Genomic DNA, 16,107 nt, shown 5'->3' with positions numbered 1-16,107 from the left:
ACAAGTGCTCTTAATTTCTAAGCCATCTTTCCATCCCTGTCCTTTGCATGTTTTAAGGTGTGCTGGATCATGTCTCTTGATAGATGTTCATTTTTACTATACAGGAGAGATCATAAAATTATGACACTTTCTTAATATTATCTATTTCAAGAAAGAGAAAAAGAAACACCATAATTTTACTGGACTGTGTAAATCTTAAAAAGAGTTTCGGCAAAAAAATGATGTGTATATATTTCAGTATGAGTGTACACAAGAAAGCCACAAATAGACATCTACTGCATTCTAATCATATTCCAACTTACTTTAATTTTATTTTTTTATTCAAGACAGGGTTTCTCTGTATAGCCTTGGTTGTCCTGGAACTCACCCTGTATACCAAGCTGGCCTCAAACTCAGAAATCTCCCTGCCTCTGCCTCCCAATTGCTGGAATTAAGGCATGTGACATCACTAGCTGACCAAACTTAAAACTTGAGACATGGTCTCTCAGAATCTGCAGCTCACCAATGCCACTAGCCTTGCTAGCCAGCAAGGTGTCTCCACCTACTCAACACTGGGTTGCAGCCTGCATTTTTTAAGTGGATTCTATGTCCCCACCTTAACTCCATATACTTTCAAGGCAAGCGCTTTACCAAAACAGCTTGTAGCCACTCTCTTTTTCCCTCTCTCTCTCTAATCATGCTTAAGTTTAGGCTCCTAAAATGCTTAATGCTGGTTTTGCTCGTTTCCTTACAACAACAAATTGGGTTTCTTGCTCACTTTACAATCTGAAGTTGATTTGGAAAACTGCACAAACTAACATTTCATTGGAGAGGCTTATTGCAGAGTTTTGTTTGTTTGGTAGTTTTTTTGTTAATTTGGTGGGTTGGTTGGATTTTGTTTTGTTTTTGTTTTTTTCTTTTTTTTGTTTTGCCCACTGAAGATGAAACTCATAACTTTTACATGGTATTTTACCACTGAGCTACACCTTCAGCTAATCATTCATTCTGAATGTTGGTTGAGAAGTCATCTCATATGGGTTTTAAAGAGAACTACAATTACTGTGAAATCTAAAATTATCCCCTATGGTATAGGGGTTATAGAGATCTGATTCCCTCTTCTGACCTCTTCAAAAACCAGGCAAAAACCTCCAAAAACACATACCTCCAGATTTATCCAACATACTGTCTAGTTCACCTCTGTTAAGAAAGGAATATAAAAATTAATGTAAGAAATATCGTGAAGTGGTAGGACATTTTTCTTCCCCACAGAAAACTTTAAACAGAACCTTCTTTTAATTATTTATAATAAATATATGTTTGGTTCGGAACAAATGGCATATACATATAAAATACATGGTGGACTACCAAAGTGAACTTGTATGATTTACTTTTTACAATTCATACATTTACACCCCACAGTAGTTTATTCATACCTCTACGACTCTTGCTGAGACCCTTCTTCTTCCCAGATGGCCCCCCTCTTATTCTTTTGATGTTTTTCCTTTTCTTTTTGTGTATACCTGGGAAGATCTCATGCAGGTGGTCCTACTGTATGAGTTGCTATGTGTTTGTGATCACAAAGTCTCAAGGACCTCAATCTGGGCTTGAACACAACATATAGCAGTGTCTGACTTTGAATTGTTCATCTTCCTGAATCCACTTCTCCAGTGAAGGGATCACAAACACTACTTATGAAGTACTCTATTGAACTCTATTGAAATACTCTATTGAAAATTTTACCCCATATCTCCATCCTTTTTTATGTGAGTCGATATATTCTCATCTTTGTCAAATGCTGGGCTCTTCTTTACTGTATTGACAAGAGAAAATAGAAACATTTGAATGGATGCTATATAAATAATAGTTAAGAAAGTACTAAAGATTTGAATTTCTCACAAGAAACTGCCCATGTGAGTTTTTGAAAGAGATTTTAGAAAGGAAACAATCACATTGATGAAATCCAGGACACAAAGAGATGACGAAACTTAAGGATAATAGGTATCGATGAAAAGTAATTTTTCCAAACTATAGGGACAGTGAGTATATTCAACAAAATTATAGAAGAAAATTTCCCTAACCTAAAAAAAGTGTTTCCCGTGAATATACAAGAAGTCTACAAAACTCCAAATAGTTTAGACCAGAAGAGAAATTCCTGCCATCATATAATAATCTAAACATCAAATGCAAAAAAAAAAAAAAAAAAAAAAAAAGGAAAAGGAAAAAAGAACAGAATGAAAGAAAGAATATTAAAAGCAATATGGGAAATTTCAAGTAACTTATAAAGGAAGACTTATCAGAACTATACCTAACTTAACCTCTGAGACTATGAAAGCCATAAGATCCTGGGCATATATCATACAGAAATGCCAGCCAAGGCTATAATACACAGCAAAAATATCTTACCATAGTTTGAGAAAAGAAGGTATTCCATGAAAAAACAATATTTACACAATATTTATGAACAAATCCAGCCCTCCAAGGGATAATAAAGGGAAAACTCCAATATAAGGAGGGAAATTACACTCTCGAAAAAGCAAGATATTTATCTTGAAGCAAACATAAAAGAAGATAGCTACATGAAAAAATTCCATCAAAATATCAGGAAGCAACAAAGACTTTTCCTTAGTATCTCTTAATATGAGGGGATTCAATTCACCAATAAAAAGACATAGACTAACAGACTGGATGTGTAAGCAAGACCCATCATACCAGAAACAAACCTCAGGGACAAAGACAGATATTACTTCAGAGTAAAAGGCTAGAAAACAATTTTCCAAGCTAATGGTCCAAAGAAACAAGCTTGTGTAGCAATTCTAATATCAAGTACATTTGACTTTCAACCCAAAGTTATCAAAAAAGAAAAGGAGGGACACTTCATATTCATCAAAGTTAAAATTTACCAAGATGAACTCCCAATTCTGAACATTTATACATCAAATGCAATGGCATTCACATTCCTATAAGAAACTTTAGTAGAGCTTAAATCACACATTGTACCCAAGACAATAATAGCGGAACTCCCCTCCCTCATTAATAGACAGATACTGGAATCAAAAATTAAATGGGACTCAGCGAACCTAACAGAAGTTATGAAACAAATAGATTAGTTGATATCTATAGAACATTTTACCCTAAAACAAAATGATGCCCATTCTTCTCAGCACCTCATGATGCCTTCTCCATATAATCAGTCCCAAAACATGCCTTAACAGATATAAAAATGTTGTAATAATCCCATGCATCCTACCTGATCACCAAGGACTAAGGTTGATTTTCAATAATGTTATAAATAATTGAAAACACACATAAACATAGTAGGTGAACAACAATATAGTGAGTGATAACTTGGGCAAGGAGGAAATAGAAATAAATTTAAGACTTTTTAGAGTTTAATGAAAATGAACCTGCAACATACCAAAAGTTATGGGACACAATCAAAACAGTTCTAAGAAGGAAACTCATAGCTATGAATGCCTCCAAATAAAAATTGGACAGAGGATATAGGAGTAGGTTGACAGCACACCTAAACATTCTAGAACCAAAGGAAGTAAATTCACTCAAGAGGAGTAGAAGGCAGGAAATAATCAATTTCAGGGTTGAAATCAACCAAATGGAAACAAAGGAATTCTACACACACACACACACACACACATACACACACACAAAAAAAATCAAACAAATTAGGAGCTGATTCTTTGAGAAAATCAAGAAGATAGATAAAATATTAGCCAGACTAATTACAGGGCAAAGGGACAGTAACCAAATTCACAAAACCAGAATTGAAAAGGGAGCCATAACAACAGAAACTTAGGAAATCCAGATCAGATCTTATTAAACAAGCATGTATTCAAAAAAAAATGAAAATAAGGAAATAAGGAAAAAATGCACACTTATCTAGAGAGATAATAGGTAGGAAATTGAAATCAGTATCAGATAAATCCTGTAATTACTCCCATAACCCCTAAAGAAATAGAAGCAGTCATTAAGTCTCCCAACCAAAAAAAGCCCAGGATCTGATGAACCCATCAGATTTCTATCAGATCTTCATGTGTGAGACCTCCACTTAGAGCGTTTCTCCCTGGAAGGTAAAGCCCCTGGACTTTCCCCAAGCTTGTTTTCCCTAATCTCTAAACATACAGCTAGAAAGAAGCTCTTTGTTCACTATAGCCTGCAAAAAGCCTTTTTTGTTTCTGAGCCTTACAGCCAGAGATGTGATAATTGTAATTTTACCAAAGACATCTGGGCAGAGAAGAACACTCCTCCCAACTCTTCCCATCTCTTCCCAACTGCACCCAGTTCCTCCCAACTCCTCCCAACTCCTCCCAACTCTACCCACCTCCTCCTAGCTATCCTCCCAACTCTTCCCAATTCCTCAGCTAGCTTTTAAAAGCCCCCCACTGTCACCACTTGGGGTTGAAATCCCCACACTGTATGGTAGAAGGACTTCATCCTCAGCTAGCTGATAATAAAACGTCTTGTAGTTTGCATCAGGTGTGATTATCTCTCGAGTTTGCTGTCCAGCTCATTCCGGCACATGAGTGGAAGCCCAACTTCGGGAGACTTACATGTGCATTCTCATACACCAGGAGGCCTACTACAGTTCACAGAGACCCCACTTGGAGGTAGGATCCTGTCTTTGCAATGTCTTTGTCTGTCGGCTGTGTTTGAATTCAGCATTATGGTTTGCAGTTGTCTGCACTCCTGAGAGCAACGACCTCCCTGTTCTGGATGGAGGGCAGGGATACTGACAGACATGTTAGTCGTAACCACTTGCTGCACTGGGAGACATCCCAGAAGGTCTGAGGGAGCTCCAGGGATGCATGGAGATCTCCAATCGAGGTGCCAAATGAGAGTGCGCTCACTTGGCTGTCTGTTTCTGTTACTGGGTGCCAAGTGAGCATGTGCTCACTCAGCTGTCTGTTTCTGTTTATATATATATATATATATATATATATATATATATATATATATATATATATATATATATATATATATATATATTGTGTTTGTCTCCCTGTATGTGACTCTGATGATGGGACAGACTGTTAGCACTACTCTTGGACTGATTCTTGAGAATTGAACTGAAATTACTACTAGGATTCACAGTCTGTTTGTAGATGTCAGAAAGAGATTTTGGAGAACTTTCTTATCAACAAAATGGCCGGCTTTTGGTGTTAGTTGGCCAACAGAGGTCACTATTGAACTGATTGTGATTTCTGCAGTTAAAGATGTTGTTGCACAGAAGAGACTAGGGTCTCAACCAGAACAAGCACCCTACATTGACATCTCGGAATTTTCCGCGCAGGAAGCTCACCTGACCCCATCCTGGTTGAAGCCTTGGGTTCAGAAAAACAAGCTGGACTCCCAAGTCCTAGCTTTCCACCACTCACAAAAAAAAAAAAAAAAAAAAAAAAAAAAAACCTAAGATAAATATGTTGGGGGGTGAACTGCAACCCTTGGCTCCTCCCAAGATCTATCCAGAGATAGAAGAACTTCTAGAATATTGTAACACCACACCCTCATATCACTAACCGGTCTCACCCAGATACCTCACCAGGGTACCACTGCAGACACGAGGGAGGGTCCAGCTGCTGGAACACAAGACAAATGAGCATGGAGTCCAGAGAGACTAGACTCAACAACCTTGCTGGCCTTAGGTACTTATGGCCTACTCCAGCAGACCCCGGAACTGCAGCCTCTTCATTACTGGGCTTTTTCCTTCTCTGAACTCTATAATTGGAAGGCAAATCACGCCGCCTTCTCTGAAAACCCCTCTACCCTTACTAATCTAATGGAATCTCTCATGTTCTCTCATCAGACAACTTGGGATGACTGTCAACAGCTTTTAAGGGTTATTTTTATCACACAGGAGAAGAAAAGGATTCTGCTGGAGGTAAGAATGAATGTGCTGGGGGCAAATGGATGGCTGACACAACTTCCAAATGACATAGATGCATGCTTCCCCCTCTGACACATACTGACTGGTACCCTAACAGGCCTGAAGGTAGTGAGCAGTTGACAGTTTGGCGCAGGGATACATTACCAGGAATGAGAGGAGCTGACAACCCAGCAATGTGGCCAAGGTAAGAGGGATCCTACAAGAGGAAAAGGAGCTACCAGCAGAGTTTCTAGAGTGCCTCTTAGAAGCATACAGGCATTACACTCCCTGTGTCAGAGAGCCAGCAGGCCACTGTGGCCATGGCTTTCATTGGGCAGTCTGCTTCTGCCATTAGGAGAATGTTACAGTGTCTAGAGAGTCTGTAAACACTATCTTTGCAAGATCTGGTTAAGGAGGCAGAGAGTGTACCATAAGAGAGAGACTAAAAAAAAAATAGGAGAAAGAGAATAGAGAGCAGCTGAGGCAAGAGAAAGTAGATGAGATGGAAGGCAGGCAAGAATTTTAAATAGGATTTTGGATACATTTGCAAGTGATAAGGAAGTTTATAAAAAAGTTGGAGGGAGAAGGCAGACAGGGTACCTGGGCAACACAGGGCCAAAAAGACCTCAGAACTCCATAGGACCTTTATGACCACCTCTACATAAGGACCAATGTGGGTACTGTAAAGAAAAGGGACACTGGGCAAGAGACTGTGCCATGAAAGAGACAGATATCAGAACAACTAAGTCCTTACTCCAGAGGATGATGACTAGGTGATATGGGGCACAGACCCATTCCCTGAGACTAGTGTAACCCTAACTGTGGAAGAGACCCCTACGGCTTCCCTTCTTGGTATCAGAGCAGTTTTTTCAGTCCTGACAAAGTCACTGGAGAAATTGAGAAACCAGAAATACGAAGTAATTGGGGCTACTGTTCAGAAACCATTCTCACCTTGCGTGGTAGCACACGCCTTTAATGCCAGCACTCGGGAGGCAGAGGCAGGCGAATTTCTGAGTTCGAGGCCAGCCTAGTCTATAGAGTGAGTTCCAGGACAGCCAAGGCAACACAGAGAAACCCTGTCTCGAAAACACACACACACACACACACACACACACACACACAAACAAAAAAAAAACAAAAACAAAAACAAAACAGAAACCATAATCTTGGACCACTGATAAGAAAATTAATCTAGGAGTAAGGCAAGTAACTGATTCCTTCCTCGTCATTACTGAATGCCCCACTTTATTGTTGAGAAGAGACATAGTAGCAAATTTAAAAGTCCAAATAAGCTTTTCTTTTGAAGGAACTTCAATCCCTTGGCAAGCCTCTATCTCTATAATTTGAACTTTAAAATTAGAAGAAGAATATAGATTACATGAGCCTCAATCCCTGTCAAGAAAAGTATTAGAAGGGACCAGGTAAGGGAGATATCCTAAATGCTGGGCAGAGACTTGGGATATAAGAGAGGCAAAGAGGGTGCACCCCATCCTTGTGACACTGGAAACTGATACAACAATACCCCATGAGCAAAGAGGCCCAAGAGGGCATTAGACCTCACATTCATAGTCTCTTAGAACTTGGTGTTTTGGTCCCTTGTCAGTCTTCCTGGAATACTCTGTTGCTACCTGTTAAAAAGCCAGGCTTTGCCACCCTGGCACTCTCTACCATACCCCCTTACTAAAGAGACTGTGACTTTCTCATGGACCCCCAAACACCGGAAGCCTTTAAAGAATTAAAAAAATCTTGCTTAGTGCATCAACTCTAGTCCTGCAAGACCTGACCTAGTCTTTCATTCTCTATGTAGACAAAACAGCAGAAATAGTGAGATGGGTCCTGACCCAAGATCTGGGGAAATAGAAACGACCTGTGGCCCAATTGTTTAAAAAAAAAAAATTAGACCCAGTGGACAGTGGATGACCATCTTGCTTAAAAGTTATTGCTGCTGCTGTGTCAGTATTTCTCAAAGAGGCTGACAAACTGACTCTAGGTCAATGAACTATAGTAGTAGCCCCTATATCCCCATGCCTTAGAAAGCATCATTAGACAGCTGCCTGATTGCTGGATGACTATTGCTCACAGCACCCATTAACAGAGCCTTTTACTGACTGAAAGAGTATAGTTTGCACCCCCTCCTATCCTGAATACTGCCACCTTGCTGCCGGAAGCCGACGACTTCCTACAAATACACCAAGGTATAGACATCCTGGCAGAAAAAAACTGAAATTAAGAAAGACCTTACTGACCAGCCATGGCCAGGCTGCCCTAACTGGTACACAGATGGTATACACTTTTTGGTTGAAGGTAAAAGAAAAGCAGGGGCAGCAGTGGTCAATGGAAAAAAAACCATCGAGGACAGCAGCTTGCCTGAAGGCATGACAGCCCAGAGAGAAGAGCTAATCACACTCCCCCAAGCCTTGCAGCTGGCCAAAGAGAAAAACATCAATATCTACACAGACAGCAAGTATGCTTTCACCACTGCTCACATACATGGGGTGATCTATAGAAAACAGGAATTACTCACATCTGATGGGAAAGATATTAAAAATAAAAAAGAAATCTTGAACCTATTAGAAGCCAAACACTTTCGAAAAAAAAATTAACTGGCCATCATACATTGCACCCATCTCCAAAAAAGTCATGATGCCATAGTGAAGGGAAATCAGATGGCTGACCTTGCTGCCAAACATGCGGCCCTAGGGAAAAAAAAATAAAGAACTTAAAAACCATTTAAACTCAAAGACGCAGGCTTGGACTACAGTCTAGAAGATCAAGAACAGAAAAAAAAATACCTGAGATATGTGTATATACTACCCAAGGAGTGGCCAAGACCCAAGATGGTCACTGGATCCTGCCCACCAGAGAAGGGTTATAATATGTAGCCAATCTACACAGGCTCCCCCACTTGGAAACTAAGAAGCTAAAGAAATTGTTAAGAGCTCAAACTACTATGTTACTAGATTGACAGATGTTGCCCAGGAGTTTGTTAATGAATGCCAAGCCTGTGCACTCACCAATGTCAGGCACCAGAATAATGCTCCCCAGAGGGGGGGTTAAGAGGTGACGGCCTGGTACATTCTGAAAAGTAGATTTCACTGAAGTTAATTTCGCCAAGTACAGTAATAAATATCTATTACTTTTTATAGACACCTTTTTAGGCTTGGTCGAAGCCTTCCCCACTAAGAAGGAGACCGACAATGTTGTGGCAAAGAAGATATTAGAGGAAATGTCCCCATCATTTGGCATCCCTAAGGTACTTTCATCAATCAAGTGCCCCTTCTTCTTTGCCCAGGTAAGCCAAGGGTTAGCCAGAAAATTGGGGATCGATTGGAAGTTACATTGTCCATATAGACCCCAGACATCAGAACAGGTAGAGCAGATGAATAGAGAATTAAAAGAAACCTTGACTAAATCGGCTTTAGAGACATGCAGAAAAGATTATGAAGCTCTCCTTCACTTCACCTTATTGTGAGTATGGAACACCACAGGAAAATTTAAACTTACACCCTTCCAAATTCTCAATTGGGGACCACCTTCCTTAACAGAAGCAGGGGGAATGTTTGACCCTGATGTTCCTTTTTTTGAACCCCTGCTAGCTCGCTAAAAGACCCTAGAACTGGTCATAAAAATGCCTTGGAATTGCTGAAAAATAAAACAAAAAAATAGCAAAAAACAAACAAACAAACCAAAAAAACAAAAACAAACAAACAAACAAAAAACACCTACCTGCTGCTTTTGGCAAACACCACCACCGCTACTCCAGCATGTGCTGGGCTCCTGCACCCAGCCCACCATGGCTCAATGGCCCAGTGCTGCTCATATTCACCAGGCAGTGCACAGGAACCTCCTCCCTTCCTCGTACGACGGCAAGAGAAACTTTTGTCTCATTCAAGTGCATTTTGAGGCTCTCAAGGTTACAAATCCTAGAGCTGTGACCTCATGTTGGCTTTGTTTGGCAGCTGGGCTAGCGGTTATTTTTCCTAGTTTTAAGACTAGAACTATGTAGAAGATGTAGTGGGGAATGTGAGACTCCAACTTAGAGCAGTTCTCCCTGGAAGGTAAAGCCCCTGGATATTCTCCAAGCTTGTTGTCCCTGATCTCTACAAATGCAGTCAGAAAGAAGCTCTTTGTTATTTATAGCCTGCAAAAAGCCTTTTTGTTTCTGAGCCTTACAGCCAGAGATGTGATAATTGTAACTTTACGAAAGACATCCAGGCAGAGAACAACATTCCTCCCTACTCTTTCCAACTCCTCCCAACTCTTCTCCCAACTCCTCCCATCTGTTCCCAACTCCTCTGAACTTTCATCCCAATTCCTCAGCCAGCTGTTAAAAGCCCCCTTCTGTCACAGCTCAGGGTCAAACTCCCCTGCCCTGCACGGTGGAAGGAGTTTGTCCTCAGCTAGCTGATAATAAAACCTCTTTCTGTTTGCATCAGGTATAGTTTTCTCTTGAGTCATTGGGGTGCTGGCCAGCTCATTCTGGGACTTGAATGGGCTTCAGTGGAGGTCCAGTTTCGGGGGTCTTACACATGGAGACCTAATACCAATATTCTTCAAACTATTATGCAAAATCAGAAGAGAAGGAATACTATTGAGTTTATTCTATGAAGCCAGATTACAATTATATTCAAATGATACAAAGACCCAATGAAGAAAGGAAACTTCAGACCATTTTCCCATATGAATATCAAAGCAAAAATACTCAATAAAATCCTTGCAAACTGAATCAAAGAATACATCAAAACGATCATCCATCATGGTCAAGTACGCTTCATCCCTGGGATGGTTTAATATATGGAAATCCATCAAATTAATCCACTATAGAAATAAACTCAAAGACAAAAACAACATGCTCAACTCATTAGATGCTGAGAAAGTATTTGACAAAATGCACACCCATTTATAATGAAAGTCCAAGAAAGATCAGGAATGCCAGGCCCATATCTAAACATAAAAAAAAAAAAAAAACAATGGACAGCAAACCAGTAGCCAGCATTAAACTAAATGGTGAGAAACTTGAAACAATCCCACTATATCAGGGAATAGACAAGTCTGCCCACTTTCTCCCTACCTATTCAATATAGTAGTTGAAGACATATCCAGAGTAATTAGACAACAAAAGGAGAACAAATGAATAAAAATTGGAAAGGAAGAAGTCAAAATATCACTATTTCCAGATGATATGATAGCATGTATCAGTGACCCAAAAAATTGCCAGAGAAATCCTAAACCTGATACACAACTTCAGTGCTGTAGTTGAATATAAAATTAACTCAAACAAGTCAATGGCCTTTTTCTACACAAAGGAAAAGCAGGATGAAAAACAAACTAAACAAAAAAAAAACAAACAAACAAAAAAACATCTTTCACAATAGTCACAAATAATATAAAATACCTTGGTGTGAATCTAACTTATGAAGAGAAAAATACATATGATAAAAACTTCAAATCTCTGAAGAAAGAAATCAAAAAAGATCTCAGAAGATGGAAAGATAGCCCATGCACATGGATTGGAAGGATTAATAGAGTAAAAATGGCTGTCCTACCAAAAGGAATCTATAGATTCAATGCAATCCCCATCAAAATACCAACTTAATTCTTCACTGAGTTAGAAAGGACAATTTGCAAATTCACCTGAAATTAAACAAAACAAACAAACAAACAAACAAAAACAAAACAAGACAAAAAACAACCCTAAGATAGGAAAAACTATCCCCAACAATAAAAGAACCTTTTTTGGAATAACCATGCGTGAACTCAAGCTGTACTACAGAGCAATTGTGATAAAAATGGCATGGTACAGGTAGAGTGATGATAGACAAGTAGATAAATGAAATAGAACTGAAGACAGAGAAATAAACCCACACACATATGGACACTTGATCTTTGACAAAGGAGCTAAAACAATCCAGTGGAACGAAGACAGCATTTTCAAACAGTGGTGCTGGCTCAATCGGCAATTAGCATGTAGAAGAAGGCATATTGATCTATTCTCATCCCTTGTACAATGCTCAAGTCTAAGTGGATCAAGGAACTGTACATAAAACCAGAGACCCTGAAACTTATAGAGAAGAAAGTGGGGAAGAACATGGAACAAGGGAAAAGGGGGAAAATTCTTGATGAAAAGAAAAAAAAAAGAGCAGCAATGGCTTGTGCTGCAAGAATAACATGGAAAAATTGAACCCCATAAAATTGCTAAGCTTCTGTAAGGTCAAGGACACTATCAATAGGACAAAACTGCATCCAACAGATTGGGAAAAAAATCTTTCCCAATCCTAAATAAGATAGGGGTCTAATATCTAATACATATAAAGAGATGAAAAATCTGGACTCCAGAAAATCAATTTTCTCTATTTTTAAAAATTGGGACAGAGCTAAACAAATAATTCCCAACTAAGGAATACCGAATGATTTAGAAGCACCTAAAAAATATTCAACATCCTTAATCATCAGGGAAATGTAAGTCAAAATAACCCAGAGATTCCACCTCACACCTGTCAGAATGGCTAAGATGTAAAATTCAGATAACAGCAGATGCTGGCAAGAATGTGTTGAAATATGAACACTCCATTGCTGGTGGATTTGCAAGCTGTTACAACCAGTTTGGAAATCAGACTGGTGGTTCCTCAGAAAATTGGACATAATTCTACTAGAAGATCCTGCAATAGTCCTCCTGGGCATATACCCAGAAGATGTTCCAACTTGTAATAAGGACACATGCTTCACTATGTTTATAGCAGCCTTATGTATAATAACAAGAATCTGAAAAGAAATCAGGTGACTCTCTTTAGAAGAATCAATATAGAAAATATGGTACTTTTTCTATAATGAATTACTACACAGGTATTAAAAGCAATGATTTAATGAAATTCTTAGACAAATGGATGGCTCTGGATGATATCTTCCTAAGTGAGATAACCCAATCACAAAAGAACACATATAATATGCAATCATTGATAAATGGATATTATCCCTGAATCCCAGAATGACCAAGGTAAAATTTGCAAAACCCATGAACCTCAAGAAGAAAGACCAAAGTGTGATTATGTTGTTCCTTCTTAGAATGGGGAACAAAATATCCATGGGAGGAGTTACAGAGACAAAGTTTGGAGCTTAGACTGAACGAATCCATACACTGCCTCACTTGGGGATCCATCTCATAAACAGCCACCAAACCCAGATACTATTGAAGATACACCAAGAGCTTGGGGACAGGAGACTGATATAGTTGTCTCCTGAGAGGAACTGCCAGTGCCTGACCAATAAAGAAGTGGATGTTCACTGACATCCATTGGACTGAGCACAGGGTCCCCAAATATGGAGCTAGAGAAAGTACCCAAGGAGCTTAAGGAGTTTGCAGGAACTTAGGAGGAAAAAAAAAACATAAACTAACAAGTAACCCCACAATTCTCTGGGACTAAACCACCAATCAAAGAAAAGAAATAGTGGGGCATATGGACCCAGCTGCATATGTAGCAGAGGATGGACTAGTTGGTCATCAATGGGAGGAGAGCCACTTGTTCCTATAAAGTCCTATGCCCCAGTATTGGGAAATGCCTGGGCTAGGAATTGGGAGTGGGTGTGTTGGGGAGCAGGGGGAGAGGGGAGAGGACAGGGGATTTTTGGAAGGGAAAGTAGAAAAGGGGATAACATGTGAAATGTAAATAAAGTAAGTATATAATAGAAAAAGAAATGAAATAATTTATTTGCAGGTTTTATGAAATAAATTCATGTATGGCAAAGATATTATAGGAACTATGTCAGGTTTTTTCCTGGGCAAAATCATAGCAAGTTATTGTTTCTCAACATATTGTGACTATAGTTTCAAGAGTAGGTATATGTGCTGCTAAAACTCGTGTATAAGAATAGATAAATATAGGTAAAATTAGAAATGAAGTCTATGAAAACTCTTAACAAAGATTTCTTCCATTTTAGGAGACTAGGTAAAGGTCTAATGAAATGCAGGACACAATTAATGCCCAACACTGGATATGCTATACCTTTAGTAAGAGATTCCTCTGAAACACTTATGTCATCTTCTTCATCATCAAAGTCCAAATGTAATAAGTAACCTTCCTTTGGTATCACCATCAGTTTCTTAAGCGCCATTCTTCTCTTAAGAACTTAATAGTCCTCTTAGTTTAAAAAAAAAAAATTAAAAGAAAAAAAAGAACTTAGTTATCTGAATAAAAGGTATCATTTAAATAATTAAAATGACAAAAAGTCAAATAATTATCTTAGCTCAATGAAAGATCATTTCTTTTGTTTTTTAACATATAGTATTTTTAATCATTTGTCTTTATCAGAGAGTTCTGTATACATATTCAATATGATGATGCATATATATATGTGTGTGTGTATATATACACAAATATACACATACACACACACACACATACACACACACACACACACACATACACACATATACCCATACACACACACACACACACACACACCACACATATATATATATATATATATATATATATATATACTTCCCAGGAACATTTTCTCCATGTATCCTATTTACCATGTCCCTTTCCCTCACAACTTGTTTCAAAAACTTCTTTAACTTATTTAAAAAAAAAAAACTCCTTCAGAACCAAAGTTAACAATCTGCCATTTCTCAGTTTAAAAAAGACATAACCTGGCCACACTTCAATATGTGATTCCTCCCCTCCTTCCAGAAAACGATGAGCAAAATTTGTTCGCCTGTAATCTTTGAGGCATCTGAATTTTGGTTGAATCTCCCATACATTCCTTTTTAAACAAAACATAAGCAATTCTGTTTATCAGTTTATCTCAGTCTAAGGTAAACTCACAGTTCTATCCAGAAAGATAACGAACATGGTAACTTTATGTTCATATCAAAAAGGCACAACGCTTAGTCTACAAGAAACACTCATCACCACCACCCAAACATAAAGGCCTTATATTGGAGAAAATGGGGATTTGGGGAAGCCGAGGATTTCAAACATCTGAAGATTGTAAGTTCGAGGCCATCCCAAGACAGGGCAGCCGGAACTACAAAGATAGATCCCATCCTACAGAAATAAAATTGAGAGAAAAAGCTGAACATGGTAGTGCAAGTCTTTAATCCCAATAAATGGGCAATTGAGATGGAAGGATCCGTGGTCAGAATCCATCCCAGTTGACTTATGAATCTCTTGCAATATCTCCTCTTCTTCTTTTCATTCATTCTTCTTATACAACTCTACTGTCTGCAATGTCCATAAAGTGTATATCAAAGGAACACACCGTTGACTAGACAACGAGGAGGGAGGAATCCTCAGTGTGTTTCTAATGGATCCTGAACAGCACACAGGACAAGCGCCAAGGCTTCTCACCCATGGCTCCCTGGCCCCCGACCCCTAGTCCTGCAGCCGGCTCTCTGATCCTATCCCAAGGCCCCAAGCTTTTCTCTTCAAAGGGTTCCCAATCCTCTATGCCCCTGACCTGTTCAATCCTCTTCCATGAATACGGTCCTCCACCTTCCATTCTCCCTCAGATCCCAGAGGAAATGACTATGAGGAGCCTTTTCCTCACATAATGGCCACCTGGGCCTGAGATGCCCCACCACATAACACCTCGATTAACTGTCCAACAACCATGATCAGAGCCAACTATCACTTACAGATCATCTAAGAGATGAACACCTTCCAACCGCACCCTTCCGTGATCAGAGCCTCAAAGGAAAAAAAAACTGTTGTCAGGAGCCATGCCCGGATAGAGGTCTCTAAGTACACTTAGTGATGCCAAATGGACAAAAAAGGTCTCACCCAAGGCCTGCGTTGATTGGCTGAATATACCCTGCGCATGCGTACATGGAGTACCAGGTACCATCATTTTGAAGTGAGTTTTCAGGAGGTGGGAATAAGCTACTGGCTTTAAGACAAATGATTTCCTGTTTATAGGTTGATAAGCCCTTACAAACTTGAAAAACTTGAACAAATGTGTAACATATGAAACACTGCAAATGACACTAGTTAATTTCAACTGTAGAGGCTCTTGTAAGCATTTTTGGATTTTATTTATTTATGTGCGTAAGCATTTAATGTTGTAGACTTCTGCATGTATATAAGCAAACCACAAGAGTCTATGCTGTCCTAAGGGTTCAGAAAGGAGCATCCAGAATCCCTACAACCTCTGGTACCCTCCTGTCTCCACCTTCCTAGTATTGAGCTGGATTAGAAGAGTGTGCTAGGCAGTGCAGGCCCTCTCTCTCACTTATGTGCTTAGCCTCTCCG

General features: G+C 39.2%; 1 long non-coding RNA gene across 1 annotated transcript; it reads right to left on the bottom strand.

Annotated features, from left to right (window-relative positions):
• Positions 1 to 1,731: 1,731 nt before the first annotated feature.
• Positions 1,732 to 15,543, bottom strand: LOC146999714 (uncharacterized). Its single transcript, XR_015046419.1, has 3 exons — positions 15,495 to 15,543; positions 13,858 to 13,992; positions 1,732 to 1,789 (listed from the first exon to the last, which is right to left on the bottom strand). It is a non-coding gene; the product is annotated as an uncharacterized LOC146999714 (long non-coding RNA).
• Positions 15,544 to 16,107: the final 564 nt, after the last annotated feature.

This window comes from Mus caroli, unplaced genomic scaffold, assembly GCF_978045245.1.
Source record: "Mus caroli unplaced genomic scaffold, Mus_caroli_1 scaffold_52, whole genome shotgun sequence".
Lineage (NCBI taxonomy): Eukaryota > Metazoa > Chordata > Mammalia > Rodentia > Muridae > Mus > Mus caroli.
This window is presented reverse-complemented; position numbering and strand designations above follow the sequence as displayed.